This window comes from Melanerpes formicivorus, unplaced genomic scaffold (genome assembly GCF_026170545.1).
Source record: "Melanerpes formicivorus ecotype bairdi unplaced genomic scaffold, bMelFor1.0.p_v2 SCAF_10, whole genome shotgun sequence".
Classification (NCBI taxonomy): Eukaryota; Metazoa; Chordata; class Aves; order Piciformes; family Picidae; genus Melanerpes; species Melanerpes formicivorus.
The window spans coordinates 8139513-8148909 of NW_027142362.1; the positions used below are offsets into that span (position 1 = coordinate 8139513).

The window sequence follows — 9397 nt, forward strand, 5'->3', positions numbered from 1 at the left end:
CCAATCTAAACCTCTCCTGAGAGGGCAGGTCAAAGTGGAAAGGAGCCTACAGAAGGTCCAATGAGCAACAATTCATTAAAGATATTGAAATTAACTCTACAGAGCTGCAGTAATGTGGGGTTTCTTCCATTATTTTGTACACTGTCATTCTCCTGTCATGCAAGGGGAATGACTAATGTATGCATGGAAAAATGTGAGGGAGTTCCTAGAAACCATTGTGTTTTGCTCCATCATTCATAACCAAACACACAAAGAACTATCCACTCTATCGCTAGTGCGCAGCTTGTATTAGATCTCCATAGTTACACTTGGCATAACAAGTACCAAACCAAAGTGGCTTTGCTGGGCTGATAAGCAGACAGGAAGCAAGGGAACATCTGCTACAGCTTTAGATGGTTTTGCCTTCAGCAACCGCTGAAAAACTTCAAGCTCTGCATTCCACGTACTGCTTGCTTGGCCTTTGACACGAGCAGCTGTTGAACAGGAGATGTAAAATGTTTTACCTACAGAAAGGAGGTGCATTCATCCCCAAAGGAATATTGGGATCTTTAATGGGATAATTTTTTCTCCATTTTCTGATCACTAGAAACACTGGATAGCAAACACTGCAGAGGGAGTCATCTCCTGAAGGTCAACCACTTCCTATTTTACCATCATTTTTTTCTGATGTTCTGTTTTCCTTTCCAAAACCTCTTTGTTTTGCTTTGTTTTGTTTTTGTTCTGTTTAAAACACCCAAAACAATTGCACCATGTACTGAATAGTAATTACACTCATCAGAGTCATTGCAAGGAAACCATGTGCTTCCCTGAATCAAGGCTGGGGCTTCCACTACAGGCAATCGGTCTTCTTGTAGCATAACAGCATTTCTATAGCTTGGACAGCTGAGGAACAGAGTTCTACAAAACAAGTGTCAATATTTTGAAGCAAACTATTTCTTTGTGTAAAGAAAGAACTGTTGAACATGCTGGTTGAAAAATGAGCTCAGCCATACGGTGCAGATTCTCTGCTTGTGTGTGTGTGTAGGAAATCTCTGCTCCAGATAGTTCAGCAGTTCTCCATCTGCATTGTATTTTTATTTGTATGGAAAACTACTAACAGAGAACAACTGACAGCAGATATTTCTTAGAGGGCTGAGGCCCATGTACTGTAAATGCATCTTGATGAACTTCCTCTGAGCCTAGGAAATTACAACAGTTGTGATGAAATCGGATTTAGCCATATTTGGTAGATCCTTTGGGTCTGACACAGTGAAATAAAAATGGGTTTCAGAGGAACAACAAGAACGATGGAGACTCTACTCCAGAGTTATGTAAGTTTAACTGAGAACAGAATTTTGCCCAGAAATTCTATGTTCTGTGCTTTGGAGTTATATGTGGGGTTTTTATTTTGTATGTTCTATTCTTAAACTGCAGATGGATGCTGTTCTGCCAGAAAATAAATGAAAGACAAAGATGACTTCAAACATTTGCAGGAGCCATGCTGACACTCAGAATGAAGAAACATCAAAAAACTTTCCTAGTGAGATCATAAAAGCAGAGACACAATGATCAAAGTAAGAAAACACAAGAGTCCTACTCCATCCCTAACACAAGATGCTTTCTCTTTCTAGGGCCAGGAGCTTACCTGGTGTGGAGATGTTCCAGTAGTCTACACACAGTATATGAGGTGGGTGTTTTGCCACTATTTAGTTAGTTAAATAAGGGAATATCCACAAAGGCAGTACATGTTAACACTTAAGACTGGCAAATGACTGACTCAGATTATTATTGTATAATAATAACAGCAACGACAACAATAGTAGTGATAGCCATAACATACTCCTTTTAGTATAGTCCTACTATAATCCTGAATATTCCCCACAGAGCAGCAGATTGTATTTACTCTGAGGAAGGTGCTCTCTAACAGGTTAGAAACAAACAAGATGAAAAGTACTGAGTGAGTTAGCACCAGTGGCTTAATAATTGTGTGATTTTGGGAGGGCTCAGTTGTATTAAGCCATAGGAGCAGCTGGGCTATATAAAGCAGGAATGACTGCATTATTTGCACACTCATAATGCTGTTATCTTCTGGATTTCACAGGGAACTGTATTTTTCAACTGTATTCATATTAGAATAATTAAATATCTGTCTTGAACTGTGTGCACATTGCATCTAACCAGCCTGGAAACAGGCCAAGACTCAAAGCATTCTTTAGAACTGCTGAATCAATACATCAATTCCCATTAATTTGGTGTCAGAGGAAACAAATGTGTACCTGTCTGAAGCATGTGTGTTCTCTGCAGAGATGTACTAAAATAGGCATCTTCTCTCAGCCTGCCTTCCCTGTGCCCTCTAAACATCAGAAACCAGGATCAGAATGGGGGAAACCTGGTCTGGCTCCAAAATCTAATTAGGACAGTTTTAGTAACCCAGTATCCTGGCCAAATCCAAGCTATCCAAATTCTACTCCATCCATTGCACCAAGTTCCTTGTCGCTCTCTGGATGCTATAGTCACTCCAAAACACATCTCCAGTCCAGGCTGAGAATATCTAGGCAAGCTGATAGGGATGTCCTTTCAGTCCAAGCCATAAACTGTAATTCTGTGCAGTAGTGGGACAATATTGATGACTGGTTATAATTGAGAGTGCATTTTAAACCAGAAGCTCCATCAAATGTGCTGTGCTACAGATACCTTGCACATTTTGCTCACTGCACAGCTGGCTGGTAAGAAAATGCTTGACCCAGAAGGTTTCCTCAGGCACACAAAATGCAGTTTTAGCCTCCCAAAGGTGTGCATACTTACAGAACTGAGAGTGCAGCCTGTCTGACAGCAGCTTTCCAGAAAGAGGAGCAGGCAAGAGGCAATGGGTGATGAGATTAGCCCCCATGGAAGGAGGCTCCTGCTTGGAATATCAACACATCTTTTCAGTCTCTCTCATTGTGACTGTTTGTGCTTTTATCAAATTTTCAGTTTGCTTCTTCAGCTATGGGACCAGATGGCTCCCATGCATAATGCACTGAATCATGGCAAGGCTGGAGGTATTTGTTATGGATAACAGCAAACACATGCGCTGGACCAGGTTAAACTCTTCCCCTGTCAGCATATGGTGCATACTGCATACGGATGGTACTACAGCAGGTATCTATATTTACGTACATTTGGAAGATGGGAATATCTTTTCTTCTTGTTGGTTGTCAGGAAAATGACTATCATACCTTCAACACAAATAGCAAGAAATAGAGGCAGTGCAGTACCACATGGCACAAGACAGATGCTAGGCACTTCCCGTTATACACAATGCCTGATGGCAAGGAATCCTGGTGGGCTAAGGACAGGAGGCTCCTTTTCCCCTTCTGATTTCTCCTTGCAGCTTGTGATTAAGCTGGTACTGACATCTTGCCCAGTGCCTGGTTGCACAGCCAACAGCCATGGGCATTACTTCTGGCCATGAGACATGTACTGAAAAAGGAGATAACCTCATTGTTTGAGAGCGTCTTTTCCTCTGGCATTTTTTAAATGGAAAACAAACCTGATTTCCTCCTTGCTTGCCTCACATAGATCTGAGGTAAATTCAAGATGTGGCACCCTGTGAAACGGGGGAATGGGAGGGGTGTCTGCAAATGCCATGACTGCTCTTCAGCAGAGGGTAAGGCTATAAGGTTACAAAGAACATGATTTGTGCTTTGGTGACAAAACTACAAATCACTCTGTAGCCATTCCTCGCTGATACATTGCAAATACCTCTTCCTGAGCACTGAAAGACACTGGAATAAGGATGGATGCTTTGTGGATACCCAGGAGATGACTGCTTCGGAGATTTCCAGTGGGACCCAGTGCAAGTAACAGATCCCAAGGCAGCTAAGTGATGTCCCAAACAGCACACTTGATAAAGTGTGTGTGCTCTTGGTTGAGCAGTGAAGGAGCAGAGGAGCAGCCATTCACTTTCTGATGGCCACACTCCACCCCAAGTATTTTCTGGGATGAGGAAATTATCCTTTGGCTGTTTTTCAGCCTGCTATTTGACATGCCCTCTGTATTTGGTGTGACAGGACACCTCGTGAATGAGTGCTATGCTGGCTTTTGCAGACAGGCTGAGCACTGCCAAGCAGTGAAATGCCCATCAGGGACTGGAGCAGTGACCAGGAATGTCAAAATTGCAGCATGTGCAGAGCAGCTCTTAGTGCATGTTGCTGCCACCTTTGAGGTCAGCACTGGGCTCACTTTAGCAGTGCTGTAAATAGATGCCCAAGGTTGAATGAGAAGAGGATTTGGATCTAATGGATCTCATTTAGCATTCCCAAGAGAGGAAGGCAGATTCTTTTCCTTTTTCTCTTCCAGCCTCTAACCTTGAATTGATCTCAGTGGGAAACATTAGTGGCATTTGCCAGAAGAGCTGCCACTGTGAGCTGGATATCCTGCTGTGTCACACAAACCATAGGTACATGTTTCATCAACCTGCAAACCCAGATCTCATTGCACTAGAGACTCTAAACTAACTGCTCACTGGTAAAGCTAGGGAAAAAACCCCAAACCAACCTGGAGCCTAATTGCTTGAAAACAGTAGGACACCTAGTGGATTCATAGGGAATATCTTTGGGATGATGAGCAACATTTTGTCATTTTCTTGGCAAAACCCACTCTGAACATATTTCTAGAGGAATCATTGAAATAGCAAGGTTTCTATTTAATATATTAATCTTGTTATAGCTGCTGGAGTTTCCACTTTGCCTGAAGAAGTTATTGCACCCCATAAAAAACCAATGAGGATGGTTTGAATGAGTAAAAAAAGAAAAAAGAAATGAAATGAAAAATGATGGGGAACTGGATGGGTCCCAAGGTCTGGGAACAGGAGGAGGGGTATTCTGCCAGATCAAAGCCATCCCAGTTGTTCCATCTGACAGTTCCTTAATGATCTTTATGTGCAAAGTTTTATACTCTCAGCCTGGCTCCCTTGATAATAGTACAGCCTCACAACAAGCATCGCCATGCTGAGCACAGCCAGCCAGCTCCACTGGTTGTTCTGAATTCACCACAGAAATCAAGCTGCCTTCTTCATTCCCCAGGGCTGATCTTTTGAACCTGAGTGGAAAGATGATAGGATGTGTGATAATGCTTGTACTGCTGTCATTGACATGGCATTTGTGGGGTAGTGACACCAACATCAAGCACATTTTGACCCTAGATATGAAATGGAACCTGTGGCATGGTGCAGTACGAAGAAGAAGATTTTGAGGCACGTCTAAGAAATTATATTTTGGCACGCAATTAGCTTGGAGCTGCCAGTATTATCTTGCTAATATGTCTCTGGAGGCAGCAGAAAGAGACAAGGAGATGTGTGCTGGGTCCAAAATGGATGCAGGAAAGTGATGACTTAATTCTGACTGTCATCACAAGAAACACTAAGTCATTGAGTTCATTGCATTTAGTTCCTGTTTGCAAAGCACCATGAGAGCTTTCCTTCCTTTCTGCTTACCGTAACATTGTCCTAGCAAAAAATGTCTCCAGAAGATGGTTGATTTTTCTAGAGCTGCTCCCTTCCTATTCATTCTTCAGTGCCACAGAGATTCCTGGGGAACAGCAAAACCAGGATGAGGTTTGATTTTGGATAGGTCCACATTAAGAACCTGGTTCATTCTTATTCCAACTTCAGGGCTAGGAAAGAAAAGGCTGATTTAGAAGATAACTTAGATTTGGTCCATTTCTTCTTACTTATTGTTTTATACTCCAAGCTGTAGAGCTAGAAAAAGAATACGGCAGATGATGGTATTCAAGTGAATTATTAACAGGAAAATTCCCATTGACTCCATATATTTTCATTACTACTACCCTTTAATTTGGCCTAGGGGTCTAAAGAGAGAGGATTTTCTTTTTCCAGTGGGTGGATTTTATACTTGAAGGGTTTTTTTTTCCTGACTGACATGTCAAAATGGGAGTAGTGAGTGCTAAGAGTATGCTTTTCTCTAATTTAGCAGCTGGATTGGAAAGCATGAATTATCTCTGCATAATTGCAATGATTCATGGATTGTTAGAAAATTGCAAAGTATTGATTGGATTTTCCCCTTAGGAAATAGTTCTCCTCTGATAAAACAGAGTAAATTCTGGGCCTTTGCTTTTGTCCTTCCTGCTTTCTGCCCCAGGGAAGCCAGTGACTCCTTTCATCTGGGAAATGGGAATTTGGGTCAACAGCCATTCAAGGACAATTCTAAACTATTGCAGTTTCCAATTCCAAATCTTTCCCCGAGCTTTATAAAGTGATGGGAACAGGGATTTCAGAGCCAGAAAAGCTGGGACCAGAAGCAAATACTGGCCATCCTGGTTTCATATTCTTCTGTTTCCATGTAAAATACCACTGGTGTGTTCTGCAGAGACCTTGACCTTGTTGTGGAAAAGCTACTGCCATCAAAGAGGATGACAAATTTTCCCCCTCGTTAGGCCAGGATTTCTCTCAGGGCTCTCAGGAGTCGGTGACAGGAGGGAAGTGGGAGAATTAAGAGAGAATCAGATGTGGGGAGAGCTTGCTGCACAGTGCCTGGGGCTGAGCAACTCGGAGCTGGTAGCCCAGATGCTCTTCTGCACGTTAATGGTGCTGCCGAGGCAAAAGCTGGGCCCTTTTTGGCAGCTGCCATATGAATTTCCAGAACAGAACCATAAATACATGGTTATGAGTGTGACCTCTGCTTCTTTTCTTCGCTAAATTGAACATCCAAGGGCCAGCTGAGTATCATTCCTTGTCTCTGCTCCAGTTGCTTGGAACATGCTGCCTCTGCAAATGGTTGTGCCTAAGTAGGAGCTGAAGAATTACAAGAGCGCGCTAATTCAAGGTTTGCAATGAATTTAGAGTTCCCGCAGGGTGACACTAATGGCAATTAATGCAGCAGAAATGCCAGTGCTGAATGATTGTTCTCACATTAAAAGCTGTCAGTTGTGGAGCACACAGTCCTCTGTTATTTCAGGCCTGACCTCTGCTTTTTGGCCATGTTTTGTACAGGAGGTGTCCCAGGCCATCCTGTAACTACAGCAGGATGCTCCAGGAGGGAACACAAAGAAAGAGCAGTGCGGCCAAAACCAGTCTGCGCTGACAACAACATTTCCTGAAGGTTTGTGTATTTTTGCTTGAACAAGAACAAAATCAAACCAGGACTGAACATTGCTAGAGCTCCTTGCTTGTCCAACACTCTCCTCAAGTCCTGCTGTCTGTTGATTCTCGTCTAGATGCAAAATTCTTTCTGCTGTTTCAGTTCTCACTGTGAAGAACCTGGTTATAAACCATCAAATGCATTTAAACAGGCTGAGCTAGACATAGCCACTGCTGCTGCTCATGCATGTGGCAATCTGCAGAGATTTTCATGCTACAACACACAGCTGGTAAAAATGCTTTGTAACACCTTAAGTTCAAGAAGTGATAGTGGTACAGCGATGCAGGGATGGTGATTATAGCTCAGCCAGAGATACCGTCCTCACTTTGTGCCCTAAAGTCTAGGATGAGCCTGTTCCAGATGAGGAACATCTGTGATTTGGTGCAAGAGGAAGTAACGCTGACACGCATGAAAAATGTAAATAAAGGATGTTTCCAGGCTCACAAACAAAATCCCAATCACAAAAAGGAGAACAGTTTTACAGGAGGGTGCCTAAAAATACTTCATCTGTGTTATTTTGTGTTTTTAGAACTACCAGTGCTTCTGGAGGGTGAAACGGGTCTGAGAGACATCCAGTAAAAATTAACAGCAAAGTGAAAATTAGTAACAATGAAAATTGTTAAACAGTGAAAATTAATAGCAAAGTTCAATGGACATCTGCAAAGAGATGGAAGCCTAATGCAGGGCAAGCATTTTCAGAGTCAAGGTTTTTGGTTCATCTGCAAAGATGACCCAGGCTCCTACAGACCTCACTGCTACACTACCAAGATCTAGCCTTACAAAGACTTTATGGAACTGGCACATGAAATTATTCCCACAGGAGATGTGGAACAAGGGATGTGAAGCCTCATATGCTGAGAGGCTTTTTGTGCAACTGTGAGAAGCCTGTGGGGGCACAATCTGCCCGGGCATGCTGGAGGCTGGTGGCAGGACATGGGATGAGCCCAGACCCTGATGCGCCAATCTCATTCATGTGCTCCTGGAGAGCCTCTTCTGACACTTTGTGTGTGTTTGTTATTAGTGCTTTGTTTTCCCTGGCCAGAAGGTCTGAGGCAGTGTGAGCAATTTATTTTTAAACTCAGAGGATCATGTTCTTGTTTGTTATCGTTCCAGCAGACGGTAACTGATGCACAGTCTTGCTGCCGATGCCCGGCGGTTACTTTCCGTGCACAGGAATAATGACACAGCCACTGACTGCAGAGATGGCCAGTCTACTGCTGCTGCTAGTAGCAAGCTGGTGGAAAAAGAGCAGTTTTAAGGGCTGTGATTTAATCATCTGGACGCAAGTGCTATTTTAATCCTCTTCTATTGAGGTCTCAAGTCTGTGCCAAGGGAAGGTGATGACAAAGCTGGTGTCTCCCACAGCACAGGGGCAGATGAGGGGAAGGGAGAAGTAGGGTGGGCAGTGGCATGATGGTGGGGAATGCACTTGTGGTCTTTTTGCAACTCATGAGCTGAAACAGCTTGTTGGCATTTCTGATGACTCCATCACAAATCCCATCGGTTTTGTACACCCTGCAGCCCAGTTCACAGGATCAGAGAATCACAACATGGTAGGGACTAGAAGGGACCTCTGGTGATCATCTAGTCCAATCTCCCTGCTAAAGTAGGGCTGTCCACAGCAGGCTGCCCAGGATGACAATGTCCATGTGGATTTGGAATCTCTGCAGAGAAGGAGACTCCACAACCTTTCTGGGCAGCCTGCTCCAAGGCTCCAGCACCATCTCAACAAAGTTTTTAATTATGCTCCGGTGATACCTCCTGTGTTGCAGTTTGTGCCCATTGTCCCTCATACTGTTGCTGGGCACCATTGAAAAGTGTTGGGCCCCATCCTTTTGACCCCCACCTTTCAGCTATTGATGAGCATCTTTGTAGCCTCCACTGAACCAATAGTTCCCTGTCTCTGTAGATCTCTGAGACCTGGGAAGCTTTCTGCCAACCTACCTCAAACTCCATTGTGGTCCTAGGCAGCTCTGGGGTGGGAGCCATCACTGTGTAGGCAGAAGAAGGGCACTGACACCATGCCTGAGGATAGACCTAATGGATGCTAGCCAAAAGAAGAGATTAAGTGTGGCTGTTCCACTTCTGTGTGTGCAGGAGCCTAGACACAATCCGGCCAGAAAAAGTCAAGGAGGAAGACGGAGAAAAAGTAGTAGGTTCCACCGAGATTTGAACTCGGATCGCTGGATTCAGAGTCCAGAGTGCTAACCATTACACCATGGAACCGCTGTGACAGCAGCTTCTGCCGGTCAGCCTTAGTGCCTTCTCCTCCGGCCCCC

The 9397-nt window shown here is 43.8% G+C and overlaps 1 long non-coding RNA gene and 1 other non-coding gene across 2 annotated transcripts; one reads left to right on the forward strand and one right to left on the reverse strand.

Annotated features, from left to right (window-relative positions):
- The first annotated feature begins 1622 nt into the window (after window positions 1–1622).
- Window positions 1623–7914, forward strand: LOC137444054 (uncharacterized). The gene is made up of 3 exons (XR_010988060.1): window positions 1623–1666; window positions 2953–3120; window positions 6971–7914. It is a non-coding gene; the product is annotated as an uncharacterized lncRNA (long non-coding RNA).
- Window positions 7915–9272: 1358 nt separating this feature from the next.
- TRNAQ-CUG (transfer RNA glutamine (anticodon CUG)) lies at window positions 9273–9344 on the reverse strand. Its single transcript has one exon. It is a non-coding gene; the product is annotated as a tRNA-Gln (tRNA).
- Window positions 9345–9397: the final 53 nt, after the last annotated feature.